The sequence below is a fragment of the Amblyomma americanum genome, chromosome 1 (assembly GCF_052857255.1).
Source record: "Amblyomma americanum isolate KBUSLIRL-KWMA chromosome 1, ASM5285725v1, whole genome shotgun sequence".
Lineage (NCBI taxonomy): Eukaryota > Metazoa > Arthropoda > Arachnida > Ixodida > Ixodidae > Amblyomma > Amblyomma americanum.
In genome coordinates, this window is record NC_135497.1 from 555,228,388 (window position 1) to 555,248,218 (window position 19,831).

At 43.7% G+C, this 19,831-nt stretch overlaps 1 long non-coding RNA gene across 1 annotated transcript; it reads right to left on the reverse strand.

Annotated features, from left to right (window-relative positions):
- Positions 1–8,314: 8,314 nt before the first annotated feature.
- LOC144108380 (uncharacterized) lies at positions 8,315–15,219 on the reverse strand. The gene is made up of 5 exons (XR_013309478.1): positions 15,126–15,219; positions 11,457–11,563; positions 11,147–11,327; positions 8,707–8,821; positions 8,315–8,426 (listed from the first exon to the last, which is right to left on the reverse strand). It is a non-coding gene; the product is annotated as an uncharacterized LOC144108380 (long non-coding RNA).
- Positions 15,220–19,831: the final 4,612 nt, after the last annotated feature.

The following is a 19,831-nucleotide window of genomic DNA, read 5'->3' on the forward strand; positions in this document are numbered from 1 at the left end:
ATATTAGTTAAAACATGATCAATGACAGTTGCAGATGTACTGGTTATTCTAGTGGGGACAGTGATCAGATTTTGAAAATTAAACGATTCTAGCAGATACGTGTAGTCACTATGATTTGTATGACGTGTCTATGTTAACGTCACCACTGATTATAACCGGACCTTTGTGTTGTGACACTAGAGTGAAAAATATAGATTCAAGTTTTTGAAGAAATGAAACTACAGCTGAATTACGTGGTCGATACACGACACCTATGATAACAGAGTTGTCCAGCCTGATAAATAAGGCCTCGATATCAGATGTGCTGCAGGAGACATTGGGCAAGGCTGAGTAAGTGTGACTGTTTTTAACAAAAAGGGCTACACCACCACCGCGCGAAAGTGAATCACGTGGATGAGAAATTGTGAGATACTCAGGAATTACAACATCTTCACCTTTTTTAAGCCAAGTTTCCGATATTGCAATGACATCATAATGTTTCTGGCACTGAAAAATATAAGCAAGGAGCAAGTTCAAGTTCTTTCTTATACTGCGTATATTGCTGTGTAATATGTGTGAGCTAATATTATCCATCTTCGTGAACGCCATGTCTCTGCCATGAGTTAGGTGCGGCTAGGAATAAGTTACTAGACAATTTTTGAAAGATCATCTTCACATGTCACATGGACGACTGTTGAATTGTCTGCTTTCCTTGCAGGATTTTACCATTTCAAAACCCAGGCAAATTTCCAGCCTTTTTCTTTTTTCAATTGGATGGTCTTGCCTAGCAAGATTTTGTTTTCAGGGCAGAGGTGGTCATTCACAAGGATTAGATCGTTATCCTCAAAGCCAAGCATCTTTGTGTTCAATCGGGTTTTCTTGGCTGCTTGAAAGAATTTGTCCCGCGCACACCTTGAGTTGAACTTCACTATTATATTTGGCAGCCCTGATCCTTTAACCGGAACTCTATGTGCGACATCTATATCACCAGAAGAGAGATCCAGTTTCAGGCACCTGGCCACCTTCTGGACTGTGTCATCTAAGTCCTCGTTCTCAGCCTCTGGCACTCCCTTTCGTTCAATGTTGTTGCGCCTACCGTATTGCTTCAATTCAACAAGCTCCTTTTTTAAGTCCCCCAGGCTTTTCCTTAGCCTCTGGCAGTCTCCTTCACTGTCTTCAATCCGCTTCTTTACCTCAGTGAGCTCCTGGCGTAAATTCCGGATTTCGCTCTTGAACTCATCGAAGCTCTCACTGTTGAACTCAACGGATTGTTTCATGGTCATTACGTCAGTCCTAAGTTCGGCTACGGCTTCGATAAACTTCGCTGTCAGTTCAATGAACAGCTTTGCTAGTTACTTAATAGAATTTGGTGCCTTTTCAGACATGGATCTGGCAAAATCCTTCAATACATCCATAGTCTGCAGAATATCGGAGTCCGGCTCGAAAAGGGACAAAAGGAAGCAAACAGGGAACAAATGGCATAAGTTTCAAACCACGTTCAGAGCAGGCCGGCAGCTACGCCAGTAAATATATCATAACAAGGTGTCTTAAAAGCCCACCTGCGATGCGTAAGAGCGATGGGTTAGCAGTCGTTGCAGAACGGCCACCAGCCTGCTCTGAAGTGGGTTCCGTCGGTGTCGGTGCAGTTTTATATGCGTTGGAAACGCCCCTCGTTTCGTAGATATCCCGTGATCAGTCCCGTGGTAGATATGTCGTAGTCGATGATGGCACGTGCTGGGAAGCAGGCGTAAGTGCGCGTGCGTGCAGTCGGTGAGCCTTTTACTCCGCCACTGTTTTGGGCTGTTGTCGGTAGCTGTGTCTTGCAAGGAAGGCCTGCGATGCGTAAGAGCGATGGGTTAGCAGTCGTTGCAGAACGGCCACCAGCCTGCTCTGAAGTGGGTTCCGTCGGTGTCTGTGCAGTTTTATAGGCGTTGGAAACGCCCCTCGTTTCGTACATATCCCGTGATCAGTCCCGTGGTAGATATGTCGTAGTCGATGATGGCACGTGCTGGGAAGCAGGCGATAGTGCGCGTGCGTGCAGTCGGTGAGCCTTTTACTCCGCCACTGTTTTGGGCTGTTGTCGGTAGCTGTGTCTTGCAAGGAAGGCCTGCGATGCGTAAGAGCGATGGGTTAGCAGTCGTTGCAGAACGGCCACCAGCCTGCTCTGAAGTGGGTTCCGTCGGTGTCGGTGCAGTTTTATAGGCGTTGGAAACGCCCCTCGTTTCGTAGATATCCCGTGATCAGTCCCGTGGTAGATACACTGTAAAAAAAAATGCTCCGCAGTACAGAGAAACCCGCTGGTAATGCGTTGCCGGAGGGTTTTCCGCAACATGAGGTACGGACTAAATGTCAGAAACAGAGACTCCGTATGACGACTGTCACATTCTTGGTAACGGAAAGTTACGCCATGCTATGCACGAGACCGAAATCGTTTTTTCACAACGAATGCTTATGTTTTGTTCTTATTGAAGTTTCCGCAATGTGTATGCATACGTCCTCCGTTTACTCGGAAGTCATTTCATCTAGAGCGGAAATTATCTGTATTGTAATTATGTACTTTCTGTAGTACATGAACATGCGTCTTCGTATAGCTTCTGCCCGCAATGTTCACTGCAGATATAGCCGTCCAGGTGCCGAAGAAATAAGTATTATGTACAAGGCTTTCCTTTACGCATATTATGTAGTGCATACGTACAAAGAATGCAGCTTAGAATGAAAGAGTGGTAAGTGTTTGGGTGAGTACAAGTACATACGTTTTATTTTCATGGCAAACTACACACATTGTACATCTGCACATTGCTGTCGGATCCATCTGAAAAGCATAAAAAAAATCCTCATTTAGTGGTCACACAACACCAAATATAAATTTCACAAATACATTTCAACCATCCGCTATTGAACAATCGGCTTTCGTAGAAGCTTTCAAAAGCCATTCACCGAGAACCAACCCGTTATAATTTATTGCCCAAAATTCATTTCTCATAACAGTAAACAGTAAAAACCACAGGTCCAGAAAGAAGCAGACAAAATGCACTTTCCCGGGTGGCACTGTGCGCATGAAAGTCTTTACAGTTGCTTATCATTTTGTGCAAATAGAAAGTAGCTCAGGATGGGGGCCAGATGCAATTCAATGCAGGTGCCTTTCTCTACATAGTACTAAATGCACAACTTAGCGAGCAAGGAACATTGGTAACATCTGAAAAAGGTGGGAGACGCTTGTCGACTTTATCGTCCATCCAATTTGTTATAGGCAAGACAAGACGAAGTGAAAGTCCCCGGGCATGCCCGTTGCGGCAGATTATGACGCTTTTTATTATGGCATTCCAATATCTCTGCAGTGTGCCTCACAAGGAACGGATGCTCAAGTTTAAAAAAAGGGCTCTTGGCAGAAATTTAACCAAAGGCCGTTGCCATGTGAACCTTTTTAAAATGATGACCCAGAAAGACGAAGTGTCCTCATGTGTCTGATGCAAAATAAGGATGAAGGCATGAGTCTTTCTGCTTTTTGAACAGCTGTGATAAGTTTTTTACTGGTACTGCTTGGTGCAGCTTCAGTCTCCTTCTTGACATTTTGTGAAATAATTATATATCTGCGAAAGATCTCGCTAGCAAACATTTTGGCACTAATGGAGAAGCAAAAAGACCCATGTCCTAGGCCTTTTTTTGTGACACAAAAGGAAGGCTTGCCTTTTAGAGTCATTGATTACGAAGAGGTCCATGTGGCAACAAACTTTGAGAGAATTCCTTCAAGGGCTCTTTGTTCTCATGAGGTGCCCTGTAGATATACCACAACACCTCAGTGAGCTGTTACCAGCCCTGCGAGTTCACTGTCACTTGACATCAAGGGTATGTACTTTTCCTCGCCACATGCAGCAATGATGTATATGTCAAGAGAAAGCATAAAAGATTTCTAAGTGCAATTCTAGATTGCTTGCGGAGGAAAGCACAAGAGTGGCCATGCTCAGCTGTTACCTTTGCTTCTTGCTCGAGTTCTACAGTGAGTACTACGTAATGACAGGTGTCTGCATCAACTCATATTTAACACCCGTCCTGTGCGACCTCCATCTTGCTCTACATGACAGGCAACTTTATAACACCCTTCATGCAAAGAGTGTCATCAGGGCGGTGTGTCCTGTCAGTTTCCTGGTCCTGTGGTTTGTGCTGTGTTTTCTACTCTTAAATTATTTACTGCCTTCATTCTCCACTCCATGAAGCCTGAATTTGCTACACTGGGCTGCTCCACGCGTTGTGGAGCAGCCCAGTGGCCATTTTTTTTTCATACGTCGGAGGCACTCAGCTCGAAAGCCATGCTTACTATATTCAGCAGACAAGGGTACATGTGAGACACATCATTAATAACTAATTCTCACAGTGGTATCTGGTGCAAGAATATCTAAATACTACTCAATTTTTGCTTAAGTTTTCAGATACACTCTTAGATTAAAAACATAATTTGGCTACATTAGCAGAAGCACAGCACCAAGGTACTCACCAGTTACCTGCAGCACTGTACGCAAGTTCTCGTGCCATCATGAATACAGCACACTGTCCACGTCTTCATAATGCCACGTCACTCCAGCACTTCGGTAGCAAAATTTTCCTTTAAAAAAAAGTAGTTTTGTTTATGTTAGACTGGTCATATTTAATTTTACTATATACTATGTACTTCTCATTGTACTGCCCCAGACTAAAAAATACCAATGATCACGCTTTGAATTATGTCATATGTGATCACCAAATTACGTGATCACCAATATTTTCTTAGAAATTCTGATTGAAATAAATCTGACAAAATATTATTTCAGAAAATGTGGCACAAGGAAGAAGGACGCTAGCTAGATAACCTGGACGAATGTTTTAAGTTGTATGCAGCCACCGGCACCATTCCACACAAAATGTACAATAAAGTGGGTTTTACCTTTCCGAATAGAATTTAATGCTGCAAACATTTAAGTAAAAAAATTTCAACCTTCCATTCCGCATAAAGGAAAGAAAATTCCTCTCGTTTTTTCACAAGCCTCTGCAAGTACACAATTCAGTGAATCTACTCTACAAGTACTTGAATCTATCAGCACGAGACAGGGACGAGAAAAGAAACAAAACAGGCACTGACTCGCAACTGAAGTTTATTGAAGTGAACAGAGAGTATACAGAAAAGCCACATGCCACAAACTACACAATTACACATAAGCTACATCACAACATAAGTAAAAGATTGCCCTTAACATTCCTCTCATCTAGACAGTCCAACCCGCTGCATGTTAACGCTATGGGCAGCACACTCACACATTCGTCACCGAGTCATAAGATGTGTCTAGCCTCGATAATTTTCTGGTTAATCTGCTGTGAACGTAGTGCCAAAATGCGTGTTGCCGAAAGGAATGGCTAGCAGCCTTCACATCCCTTGTAATATGCAGATAAGTTACAACCCCTACCAATATCCAAATACCTCTCATGCTCCTGTAGTCTTACATTGATACACATTCCAGTTTCACCAACATAAACCCAACCACATGATAATGGTATGCAATGCATGAAATGGTTGCAAGGCACATATATGTTGCCACGTTTCACTCGACACATGTGCTTTTCCCTAACGAAATTCACAAAATTATTAACAATTTTACAGATTGTAGACAACTTATTAGGGGCCGAACACACCATTTTTACGTCATACCTTCTGGCCACAGTTTTCAAATTTTGCAACAATCTGCAACAACACAGTCAGTCTTTTGGCATCTCACTGGCTGGCCCCAGCCTGATCATGCCAGTCCCTGCGAAGGGGTTTCAGCTTTTAACATGCTAAAGGAAAGAATGGCACAGCATCAAGTAACGAGGAAAGCAGGACAGCACACCCACACACAAGTGCCAACCCTGGAGCAGATACAAAATCCAAGAGCGCGTGCTTGACATTCAGCGTTTACGGTCAAGGAAACGAGGAAACACGGATTTGAACGCTAAAGATTGAACGAGCCCGATCCTTGGCTGCCAACGCTGAATGTCAAGTACACGCTCTTAGATTCTGCATCCGCTCCAAGGATGGCACTTGCGCGTGGGTGTGCTCTCCTGTTGTCCTCGTTACTTGATGCTGCGCCATTCTTATCTTTAGCATGTCAGACCAACTTGCCCAATCTTATATGCTCAGCTTTAACAATTTATCGCACGCTTCTGCAATAGCATGGTTGGGAAATCATGCTTTCATTAGCCTTAAAATCTTCTCTTGGAAACCAGTTGTCACGCTGTAAAAGCATGGCTTCACCAATACCGAGCCTAGACTTGACGACGCAATGCTATCTTTCACTAGCTTAGAATCGTTCGACCAACAGTCAAGTAGCTGCTTAACACTCCTGGGTGAATATCGCTAGCACACATGGCGTGTGCAGAACATCAAGGTAAGGTTCAGAAACCGCAGCTCTTTTTGTTGGGACATTTTCTCCAAGGTAAACTTAAGACAAAGGCTTTGCTCCTTAAACAAGTTCACAATATGTACAGGTCCCACACTATCACAACCTTTGTAAAAGACCAGAAAATCATAGACGTAGCGAAAGATTTCCCCCAGCCCATGCAATTTCTTGGCAATCATTCCTTCCACCCTGCTTAAGAGAATATTGCTTAGCACAGGGGCAACCTTCGAATCGATACATTTAGCAGACTTTTGAACATATGTCGCACTGCCATACTCCACAAACATGCTCTTCACTTCAAATAAAAGGAGGCAAGTGCCAAAAAAGACTTATGTTACACACCCATTCCTAAACACGAGCTCATCGTTGTGCTCCGATATACACATTCATAAGCTTTTCACAAGATCTTCATACGGGATAGAATAAAATAGTTCTACATCGACACTAATCACAAGACAATCCGCTGGATTGTCATTCTTAAGATACTCAACCACACTGCGAATTGAGTACAAGAAATGGATCTTCAAGATGCGAAGTAGACAGATGCTTTTGCAAATAACCAGAGATAATTTTGCATGAATCTTTTTCTGAAATTTATCTGAAGAGCATGTTATTGAATAGCATTTATTTGAAGAGCATGTTTGTAGAGTAGTGCAGTGCGGTATGTGTTCTAAAGTCTCGAATATGTAGTGGTTCAAAGGTTGACCTTGTGCTAAGCAATATTTTCTTGAGTAGGGTGGATAGAATAATTGTCTAGAATGTGCATGGGCTGGGGGAAAAATCTTTTGCTATGTCGATGATTTTCTGGTCTTTTATAAAGGTTGTGATAGTTCGGGACCTGTACATCTTCTCAAGTTGTTTAAGGAACAAGGCCTTTATCTCAGGTTTACCTTGGAGCAAATGTCCCAAGAAAAAGAGCTGCGGTTTCTGGACCTTACCTTGATGTTCAGCACACTTCATGTGTGCTGGCGAGTGTTAAGCTGCTACCTGGCTACATGTCGACCATTCCAAGCTAGTGAAAGATAGCATTGCACTTTCTAGCGCGGGCTCAGAATTGATGAAATTATGCTTTCACAGCATGACGACTAGTTTCCAAGAGCAGATTTTAAGGTTAACGAACGCAAGATTTCCAAACCTTGTTACTGCAAGAGCATATGATAAATTGTTAAAGAAGCTGAGACAGTTTTGCGGTGACCGGCACAATCTGGCTGGGGCCAGCCAGTGAGATGCCAAAAGACCAGTTGTGTTACCGTATGTACATAAATTGTCGCACAATTTGAAAAATGTGGCCAGAAGGTATGATGCAAAAGTGGCTTTCTCGGCCCCTAATACGTTGTCTAAAGCATGTATAATTTTAAGAATAATTCTGTGAATGTGGCTCGAGAAAAGTACACGTGTAGAGTGAAATGTATATGTACCTTGTAAAATGAATGTGGTATCAAATATTATTATCTTGTAGTCTGGTTTACGTAGGTGCAACTGGAAGGTGTATGAATGTAAGACTACAGGAACACAAGAGGGTAGGGGCTTGGCTAGGTGGTTGGGGTAACTCTGCTGTACACTGCACGGGATGTGAAGTCTGCTACCCTTTCCTTTTGGCAACACGCATTTTGGCAGTAAATTCAGAGAGATTAAATGGGAGATTATCGAGGCTAGACACATCTTATGACTCCATGAAGAATGTGTGTTTTGTCTATCGTGTTAACACACAATGAGTTGGACTACCTCGATCAGGGAAATGTTGAGGGCGATTTTTGACTCATGTTGTCCTGTATGCTTATCTGTAACTACATGGTTTATGGTATTGCTTGGCTTTTTATATATTCCCTGTTCACGCCAATAAACTATAGTCGCGAGTCAGCACCTGTCCTGTCTCCTTTCTCATCACTGTCTTTCGCGCTGGTGGATTCACCGCAGTGGCTCACCTCTGCAGAAATCCAAGGCATGAGATTTTCCTCTTCACACTCGTGGTTCAGCGCATAATACGGCAAAGGCTTTTCAATTCCAAGGAAAGTTCATGGCTCCATTGAACACTGCCTCCTGCTTACAAGACACAGAGCAGCAATCATTGTAGATTATACCTCTGACACAAAGAGCAAAGTTTTAGTTTGAGTGGACTAAACTAGGAAAGCAGCACAATATATCTATAGCCAAATAACTGAACTGAAAGAAATAGAGGGTAGTGTAATAGTGAACACACTGATATATTGCAAGTGAGATATATGCCTAATATATTGCAATATCCAACACTGCTACCATTGCCTTAGCCAACTACTTCATAAATAACAATAAATGCAGTATCGCAAAAATACTGATAACGTACTATGTGCTAATAGTAGCAGTGCAGGTTCCATGAACAAAAAAGGGCCCAGTGCTGACTGTCGTTCCCACAGCAGCCTTGTGACCAATGGCCGGTGTAAAGGAAAGAGGACGAATGACTGAAAAGAAAAAGAGCCAGGGGGAAGGAAAATAGGTATAGAAGGGCTTAGGATATCATAGGCAAATAAGGTTGTTTAGACAGTGAGCACAAAATAAACATTACCACACAAGTAAAGACATACAAGACCAAACATATATATCATTATGCAGAGTGGCAAACTTGATGCCATATAGCCCAAAATATGTTTTCAATAAAGTGATTATAATTATTAATAGAACAACTGACCGAGTGAAACCATAACAGAGATGAACAAGGAAGTTGTTAATATTCTGGCAGAAATTAGAAGAAAATGGATCTGGCCAGGGCATACAATGCAGAGGATGAATCACCAATGGTATCTTAGGGCAACATAATGAATTTGATGGATTTTAATGGCACAAGGGCATCTGTGGCCAAAGAGTGCCTTAGCACAAGTTAATTTCGTCTACTCAAGGTGAAATCAGAGACCCATTTCCCAAGCATTTCATTCCAGATAAGCTGAGCACCACGCCAGGAAACAGCTTATGCATTGTATCGCAACAAAATGAATTTCACCCTAAGGAAAATATAGCAGGAGATAGCTGATTATAAGCTCACTAGATAAGATTAGGTGATTTCTGATAGTGTGGCATGTAGCTGGTGCAAGACACAGATAATTAAACTGGAAAAGGCCATTGTCCTGAGGTGAATGTAAACTAAGCAATGAGGATAATGAAATTCGCTACACTAGAGCTGTTAAGAATCAGCTCAAGTTCCATGCTTCAAGATGATGCAAGTTTGCTCAGTGAAAAAAAAATCATAAGTTCACCCAAGAATAGGTATCTTGGCGGTATCAGGCTGCAGGTGCAGATGAATTAATCCTGCCTCAGAGAAGAGCTACATAGAGCACAAAACATTTTAGGCCAGTCCTACACTGACAGCTGTTAATAACTATTTTAAAACTGTTTTTCATTGCACAAACAATAATACCAAGTTTGTTTTGGTCATGTGATTATGTTACTGAGGCTCTCCTAAAAATTCTAGCCAGAGCAAAAATACAAGCTGTCTCAACTAAGTTTTTATATCAACAATGAGAACATAAACACATGCAGATTATTCAAGTAGAAGTTTTATTCTTCATGACGTGCCCTACAAATTTTAAATTATACTGAAAAGTAATAGAGTGGAGTGCTTGTGCCAAAAATACTAAACCTCAACAACAAAGAGAACACAAGATAAAGGCAACAACATATTGCCCAAAATTTAAATGTTTGACAGAACAAATATGAAAAGAAAACCTCTCCACAACTGGAACAAAACAGCGTGATACCGAGCACACATTTGAAAATTGTTTCATCCAAATCCCCAGTCTGGTGCTCAAGCACTCTTCAGCCAGCATGTCATGAAATGTACCATAGTTCTGGTAGCTGTAAAGAGTATACAGCTGATCCGGCATTTTGTTATGTGAACAGTAACCCTCAATGACCACCAGGCTGAATACTTTCAAGAGGCTGTTCTAGTAACAAGACTGCAGTGAAACACTTAGCAAGTTATGCGGGCGTAATAATGCAAACCGTTAATCTTAGAGTTCGCTACCACGCAACTCTGTAGTAACTCCTAAAGTGTTGCAATCGAATGAAAAAAAGGACTGCCTATTTTATTATATAAACAAAAGTCAAGAGGCTGCAATGCCAGGCCACGACAGAAGTGCTGCAATACAGCAATAGTGATACAATGTACACTTTAAGCAACCCAATGAAACATGATCTTTTATCCTTAATTATCAGAATTTAAATATTTGTTTTCCGTGCTCTCTTGCAAAATTAAGTTTAGATCGTGAAAGCGCTCGAAAAGACAAGGATACAGAAAGAGATTTCCACACAGTGCGCTTACTTCCAGTGTCTTTTTGAGCACATCCACTATCTAAACATGGTAACCCAACTAGTTTAAACGCTGTCGTTATTCCAAAGTTAAGCCTTTCACAAAGTGGGAGCCCCTTTCCCCATACAAGGTGCACCATAACTAATCCAACACTTTTTTCATGATATGTTTTCTCTGAGAATAAACACTGTTTGAAGATTTTGCAATAGTACTTGTCTTTTCGATTCTACGAATGTATCATGCAAGTGTTCAATGAAATGACCATCTGCCTATCTTGATCATTGCTCAAAATCAGGGTATAATGCACCATGAAGGGCAGGCTCTGCTTGATTTTTATGTTTTCCTAACGAAGCATGTATGTGCAACCCTTCTGCTGGCTTGTATGCAGCAGGTTTGTCTAGCTAGGCGAACTGTGGTTTTGCTATAAAGATGAAATGGTACTTTGGAAGTGAATGGTTTTCTAAAATGCATTTAACATACATACCGGGGCTTTAACAGCACCTGGTGTAAGCAACATCAGTGGGGGGACCGCAGGAGTGGCCTAGTGGTCCGAGCATCTGCCTCGCAAGCGGTAGGTGTGGAGTTCGATCCCCAGTGCCACCGGGTAACCAGCGGTGATACAATGGGTCGTTTCAATGGCCAGTTTAAAACTTGAAATAACCATGCTGCAATATATACAAAAAATGATTTGTGTGCTCTTTCTTACATGACATAGTTAATCATATCATAGTGTTGGTAGTACACAAAATGCATGTGTGGAACATATACATGCACTGTTTTTGTTCACATCTTACCTGCTATGTGCTGTTATGGCATGTTATGTGCTGGGAAAGCAACAGATAGTGAGCAATGTTGTGTTGCAGCCTTTCTTCTGATGGAATTTGAATCATGTGAGGTGCAGCTGAAAGAAATTGTTTCATACATAAGTATATTTCATGTAACACAACAAAAAATGCACAGCCCCATCATGAGTTGTGGTTTAAACTAACAGCGAGCTTTTTACTACTCTATTTAACATATGATGCAAGTCAGTGATGCTGGAGGCACAAAACTAAATACTGTGAGGTAACAAGAGCTAATATGTACAATCATGTCTTTAAGAGATATTGTCAATATATATTTTCCTGAATGAACTAAAGTTATCCTTAGAAGCATTCAGAGGAAGATAATTTTGCTAAATGCCTTTTGCCAGAATAGGCCTTTTATGAACCAGTTGCAAATGAAAAAAATAACTTTAAGACCATGCTATGCATGGTCTAACGCCAAAGTAGTTGCATACAAGCAGTATACTATGCCCCTAGTTTTATGGTGGGCCTGTACTGCACAATTTTCATGCAAGGTAGTGGAAAGTATGTGCCATGAAACAGACCTCTGCTTGCTGAAACTGGCAAATAAGTACTGGGTTTTTAAGGCAGGAAAAAAGTTACATAGTTCCTTCTGCAGGTTTTGAACTTCAGGTTAGTTATTTAAAAAATATCAATCTCTGAACTGCAATGATTGAAGTTTTTAGCAAATAACATTTCTATTGTAACAGTGGAAACGCTCTTTTATATGAGGAACGACTTTTCAAAAGCCTGCGTTTCATGGTGGCTGTCAAGTAGCCCTGATAAAGAGAAACCAGTCACGACACACAACCAAGCCCCCGTAGCACATTTTCAACTATACCCTCATGATATAGCTTTAAAGTAAGTGTTAAGCAATACAAATACAAATCCCTTGATTTCCTTCATGATTTATTACTGGTGTATACATACAAAGATAACCGTACAAGATGTGGAGTGCATGGTACAGAGAGAGTAGGCAGATGGTTTCTTGACACTCAAAAAGTGAACAAGGGAAGGAAAAATCTCAGGGTGCTTGCCGTTTCGACAAGACAACTTGTTTTCGTCTGGGGTCAACATATACAGAGGAAACTTAGAATCAATTACAGGGTTGTCCACTCTTAGTGCGAACACGCGAGCACATGGCTGTGCTCTTTGGGCCACTGTGTCTGACATTGCCACACATCGAAGTGTAACATGACACGAAGCACCACATCCAGGTGCATCTCCTCTTGCGCCATTTTGCAGCGATGAGTGGCTGCGCCGCACACAGTGGACCTCTAAAGAGTGCGGCCATGCGCTCACATGTTTGCACTAAATGTGGCCAGCTCTGTACATTCCGGAATTGGCATAATTATTTGAAAAGGCCTTGCACATGGTCAGAGGTTTCCCAACCCACATTTTCCCCCTCCTTTCCTGCTTTCTTTAATTTATCGTTATACTTTAACCTTACGCCCTGCACCTCCTGACATCACTTCTCGGAACCTTGGCTGCCATACTCCTCCCCCTCCCCCTTCTTTTTGCCTTTTCTCCGAACCTGCCCTCATTTTCTCTTTTTACTTCAAATTATTTTGCCCCCCCCCACCCCCCCCCGGTATTTTATTCTGCCATGCTCCTTAATTCCTTTATCCTAGTTTTTCAGGAAAAGGCAGCCAGCCATACCAAGCCACCTGTTGTGGCTGGACATAAAGCCATTCAAGCCCACTATCCACACTCCATACCCCGAGATTCGTTTCTACTGAATTGGGCTTTTTTGTTTTCACAGTTTTGCAGGTCAACCGGTTAATCTTCTTTAGCAGCTATCATGCCTGGTCAAGGTTCACGCTCCCCATCGTAACGCCCTTCCCATATCGCACCCTCGTACCACACAACAGGCCTTTCGCCTCGAAGTGAAAACCTTATTTAAACCCCACCAATGATGAACACTTTGCCAGACAAAGACAAGTCCTCTTGTCGAAACGTCGGCAAGCACCCTGAGGGTTTTCCCTTCCTTATTCAGTTTGTGAGATACCAGGGACAGGTGTTCAAGCAGCCATACCACACTAATACCCCTGTCACACGGGCACCGCAAAGGCCTTTGAGAATCATATCCAAAGGCGTAAGGAGTGCAGCTACCCGGTACAAATGTTGCGCCTTTGTCGCTAAGGGCCTTGGAGGCGAAGGCGCTCAACCGAGACCTTCGGAGCCCGAAGACGCGGCATTCGAGAAGCTGTGATCGCAGTACCATCCAAAGTCAAAAAGTAAAAGCAATAAAAAAAAATAGATAAGCTAATAATGTTTGAAAACATTTTTTTCAAATACGAAAGGTGTGTCTGGCTTTGGTTTTTGTACGGGTGTTTATGTTTTATGCTCAAATTTCAAGACAGTGAAAGTGTTGCGGCAACACCGAGCGCCCATGGAGGCCAAGGCAATACACGTACAAAACCTGCTCCTGCTGATGAGAGTAGCTGTTGCAGTACTTTTAAGGAAGCAATCAGAATAAAAAATTGTCAAAGCTCAACGAATGAACAGAATACACCACTTTAATTTTAGAACACTCACTTCAGCCACCTCGAGTATAGCAGCGGGTGCTAAGCCTGAACGATTTTCACCTTTGGGCTACACCGTGTAGCTGCATCGCTGCTCCTTTAAGCTTTCGCTCCTTTGGTGAAAAATGGTGCCTTTGCTGGAAAGGCCTTCGAGGAATGCCATGTGACAGGGGTATAAAGCACATTTTTTACTGACACGAAAGACTCAGTGCCTTTAGTTCTGACAACATTCTGAATCATGCTTTGGTGGCTTAGCATATCAGAATACTGGACATGACAAAATCAGCTAATTAGTGAGGGCTATTATTTGCTATAGGTAAAATTATAACATTCTCCTAAAATAATGAAAAGAAACCACCAGCACTGACATCAATGTACAATTTGGCTGTAACATACTGACATGACAATCTAGTTAAACGTAAATTCTCTTTTCGCAGTTCAAAACTGCAAGCATTATTTCTAGAAAGCGCGAAAACAGAAGCTCATACATAGTGCCAAAGAAAAGAGTGCATAATAGTACCACTTATGAGGTGTTTATTGGCAACTGCAATGAGCAAGGCTATGTTAATGGCAATCCAGAGTTATTATGTGTCTTACGAGCGCATGCACTTGGGAGGTGATAGCAGCTGTGGACGCAGCTGTCCATCGCAGTTTTCAGTCTGTCGAGATAACACATGGGGTAAGGTATTCCCTGTTTTGCTGCCGAAGGCAAAACCGTCAGCGAGTGGAGTTGCCTTGCTATTCACTGTCAATATCTACTGCTCAATGTAAAGGAAACTAGGGCATAAAACATACAGCATTTCATATATGCTTTGGTCAAATGCAGTGAGAATGAAACAGACTAGAGACTTGTCTTATGACGTTTGCATTCTTTACTTTGCACCAGAGGAAAATAAATTTATGTACAGTTGACCTACTGCTTGCCACAGTCCTAGAAGAAATGAATCCAGGTCTCAGAAATTCTACCGAGAGAATACTGATGCTGCATGTGCATTTCTCTGAACTGTTCTGAAATATGCAGAAGTTACCAATTTTTTTACTACCTGATTACATACTGTAATCTTTGCAAGGAATATGAGGTTAACGGACTGGGAAAAAATGTCAGGAATGGTACCTTTGGTACTGGGCACTTGGACAAACAAATGACCCACTGGGCGTCCCCAGGATCTCTGCTACCAGGCACCCCTGGCAACAGTAGTCAATTTTCCAGATCCAAAGGAGCCATGCGAATGATTGCCGAAAAGTCGTTTAAGGACAGCAGATGCATGAACACAAAACAGTTTTCCAACTTTGTTTCAGTGTGATAAATGGTTTCAAATGTCTAGACTATATCTGGTAGTACACAAATTATCAGAACACCATCTCCCGCTCAGAATCATCTCAAAACACATTCGACACGCAGTACCAACATGGACAGTTCGTGCTTAATTGAATCCAAAAGTTTACGCTGATCGACCAATATTACTCTAAATAGAGACAGAAAGCGCATGCACGTTGTACTGATGTTATCGTGAACATAACATGCGACGAGACGCAGGGTTACAATACAAGCAAAAAACCGCTTTCAAAATTTGAGAACAAAAGGCTCACCTTCTCACAAGTTCGCCAAACCGGAGACGTTGCCGAGTGGCTGCCGCCAAAGTCACTCGCAATGCACAGAAACAATAAAAATGCAGTGCCGCTGACTTTCCTTGAGCAATTCCAGTCGACTGAACTTCCAACTGTTCGCACCGACTACCTCCGCAAGCATGTCTAAAAGCATAGCCTCCTTTATACTCTCTGTGCCCGTCAGCTCAGCGCGATAACAATAGCGCGGCACCGTCGCGGATGTTGCGCGACGCCGCCGTTCTCACTGCTGGGGGCGCCACTGACGGAGGGTCAAGGCGCAGACAGCGTGGGGTGTACCGCGACGTTGCTATTTGCCACAAGCGGAACGTTTGCTACTAAACCTGTGTTACACCTTTCTATTCTACTTGAAAGCGGACTTATCTACGCGTAACGGCCATTTAACGCATTTTGTTGCCGAGACGTGAAAATTTCAACATTGCATGCAGTGTGCGCACTGCACATAACATTACAAGATTCATCAACAGTGTTCTGCTTTTTCTGCAGATGCAGCTCGAATAAATTAAGATTAATAACTGCACATACCATTACAAGATTCATCAACAGTGTTCTGCTTTTTCTGCAGATGCAGCTCGAATAAATGAAGATTAATAATATACTCATATAAAACAGAATTCAGGAGCACAGGTACCAGCGTTTATTTACAGGTAAAAAAAAAGCAGCTGAGAAAGCTAGAAATAATAAATGATTCAATTGCACTCATCTAAATCAAAACTGAGGAGCATGCATAGCAGTATTTATTGGCAGGTTTCAGGTCAAAAGCAGCTGCTCTACAGCTTCATGCATTTCCGCGAAAGAGGCTTCTGGCTAAATGGCTTGTACAAGTCATGTTTGTCCGTTACTGCACTTGCATAGTTGGTTAGTAGTGGCCTGATGAACCTGGTGGTCATGAGTTCAGCCAAAGTTTCACGGTGCCCTCTGTCATTTACAGGACACTTCAGAAGGTGTGATCTGCAGACAGCTGACACTGCTGCCTCTGTCAGGGTCTTCAGTGGCTTTTGAAGTTGTGGTTTCTCCTTCAAAGCTGCTCCCACAAACAGTTGCAGTGTTTCCAAAATGTATAATAGCTAATCTGAGGGGTAAAGTAGGGGTAAAGTACGGCGGGTAGTCGGCAAACACAGAGGGCACAATGCCCTTTTTCAAACGGCGCCGTTTGCCCTCTAAGAAGTCCGAGTCTGTGAAGTGTTTACTACACACCTTCGAATAGTTCGAGGTGCAGTTCGGGACCCAGTCATCTCTTCTTATCTTTTTCATCCACTGCTCGCGTAGCGAAGCTTCGGCAGGAATCTCGTGGAAGGAGACGCCAGGTTCCTTCTTTTTCCCGTCTGATCGGCACAGTGGCACACAGCAGTATGCCATCGGGATCTGTAAATTGAATATTCCTATTCTTAGTAAAATGTTCCAAGTTTCTGCGCTTCGTGCACAAACTAACTTGCTAATCACACTTGACAAACAAATGAAGCTGAAATACGTATTATAATATTCGATTTCGCGGACATGGTAACGTATGCTTACAACTGTAACTTATGTAACGTTGAACACACAGTCACTTAATTAAATAGCTGATAATGCGATGCGCTGCAAAGAAAACTTGCATAGAAACACGTGCATCATGCTGCGCACACGTGCTTGAGCATCACAGTAATGCAAATTCACGCGCAAAGTTATCGAAACTGCAATACTGACGCATATGGCTGTTCCGAATGATATCAATCTTTCTTTTTGCGTCTTAATGAAGCAGAGTATGAGTTATTACTTGATTTAGTTCACCGAAAAACACGGCCCGATCGCTGAACAATAAAGTAATTGCTGTCACTCAGATGTCTGTAACATGAACAACAAAAACAGCAACTTACAGGTTGTTCCAGCGGCGTAGTCCTGCTACATCCAAATGCAGTAAGAGTAGCACCAAATTCTAGATGCAACAAGCAATGCTGGTGCACGAAATGAAAGCAGCACGACGGAAGAACGTACGCCAAATGCGACTTTCTGCTACACTACGCACGATACGCCAGCGGCAGGGCACCCTCCGTCGCCGTCGCCATCTGTCGGCAGCTAGCCGCGTAACCTCTCGATGGTGGAGGAGGATGGGAGGAGGGGCAACGACGGCCGCGGAGCGCGCCGTTGCCAGGCACAGAGAGTATAAAGGAGGCTATGCTAAAAGTTAGCGGCGCAGCCGCGCCATTTGCAATTTACGGAGAAACACGGGAAATTCATAGCGCCATTCGCGTATTCGCGCTCAAGCTCACGTCGCTGATGTCGCAAAGGCGCACAGCGGCAAAAACATATAAGATGTATTTAATTTTACGGTAGCTTTTTTAGCTGACAACCTGAATCGTTTTGATATATTGTTTTTTCTTTTCGTTGCATGAACGTTATTACCACCAGCGGCAACAAGCTTGGCCATGGCTAGCCATGGCGAAGTCGAAGCGCTAGCCGAGCCCGCAGTCGGAAACATGTGCGCAGTTAGCGCAGTGTGGAGTTGAATGAACGGGCGCTATGGAATGTGTGACATTCCTTGTGTGCTACGAGGTACATTCCTTGTGTGTGCTACGAGGTACATTCCTTGTGTGTGCTACGAGGTACATTCCTTGTGTGTGCTACGAGGTTCCACGTTCGACGGCGCGGCGTAGACGGAGACCCAGATGACAGGCATCATCAATTACCCAGCCATGCTCGTTGAGAGTGACAACCAGAACGAAGGGGTTTAAGCCCAACCGGACCCAACCGGACCCGCCGCCGCCGCCGCGGGGAAACAGGCTTTATCCTCCCCAATTGGCGTGGCGGTTTCAGGGGCGGCCCTCCCGGGCACATTCCAGGACAAGGGAACTGTCAGCGGGCCAGAGCGCGCCTTACCACAGCCGACGCTATGCGCTACCTCGAAGACAACATTCTTTCCCTCGGACTCAACACGTGAGGGGGGCGAGACAATAAGTGCGGTGGTATGTTTGTGCGTCCAAGTGAAAGCCCTAGCCCCCCCTCCTTCCCCTCCGGCGTGGGCGTCCTCACCCTAGGGAGTGTGGAGAAGAGGATATAAAAATCGAGAAGCAGTACGGAAGAGGCACACTCAGGACGACATCGTTCGCGAAGAGGGCCTTCAGCGCCGAAGCCCGACAGCGTGCAGCTTCTCCAGCAACCGCTCGAGCCCAACTCCGGAGCCACTCCATCGCCCCCATGAAGTCGTCGGCACGTAAGCTCGGACGCCCCAGCCTCTGATGTATATTCTTAATCATGTGTAATTATTGAATATATCTGTTTGTTTAAACTGAGCCATACGGTGTCTCTTTGCCTCTCCGTCCCGTGTGGACCTGCGCATTATGGGGGTCATCACACTGGTGTCAGAAGTGGGGTCTCAAAAGCAAATGTCCTCTGAATGCTGCGACATTCATGACTTCAAAATTGTAATCAAAAGGGAATCACGGGACTGATTGTGGGACTTTTACCCCCATTTGAGAGGCTTGAGGCACCGGAGGGCTTGAAAAAAAAATGTCTTTATCTGAGGGAGCTCCCACTCCACAGCCGTCGCTCGGAGCAAGCATGCTGGCATTAGGAAGCGTCATTCCGACGTTTACGGGAGATAAGACAGGGGTTCCAATCTGCGATTTCTTTTCCATGCTAGAAGAGATTGGGAAAATGTCAGGATGGTCCGATGCTCAAATGCTGGGAATGGCGAGGTGTAAGATGGCAGGAGCTGCTCATGATTTTGCATGGCGAGACGAAAAAGTAAAATCCACAAAATCATTTGCGGAATTTAAGAAGCTCGCGTTTGAGCATTTCGACACTGAACCACGTCACGTGCGGGTACAGAGGTTCCGTGACGCCGGACAGATGGTAGGGGAGGACGTGCGAACATTTGCGTCGCGGCTTCAGCGCCTAGCGCGCGATACGTTAAGCAGGGAGGAGGAAGGAGACCAGCTAAGGAAGAAATACGCGGAGGATCTACTTAAAGAGGAAATGACCGCTTTGTTCGTGGCTGGTCTGCAAGACCCCGTGCGCCGGTTCGTGCTCTCGCGCAAGCCGAGCAATTTCGACCAAGCCGTGGAGGCCGCATTGGATGAGGAACGAAATGAGGCGTTAACGACAGCCGCAGCGAGAGTACGCGTCATAGAGAGAGCGGTGCTCAACCCTGAGGTTGCTCTCTTGACAGAGCGGTTAGATCGCTTGGAACAGCTGCTATCTCAGCAGGTAGAACGG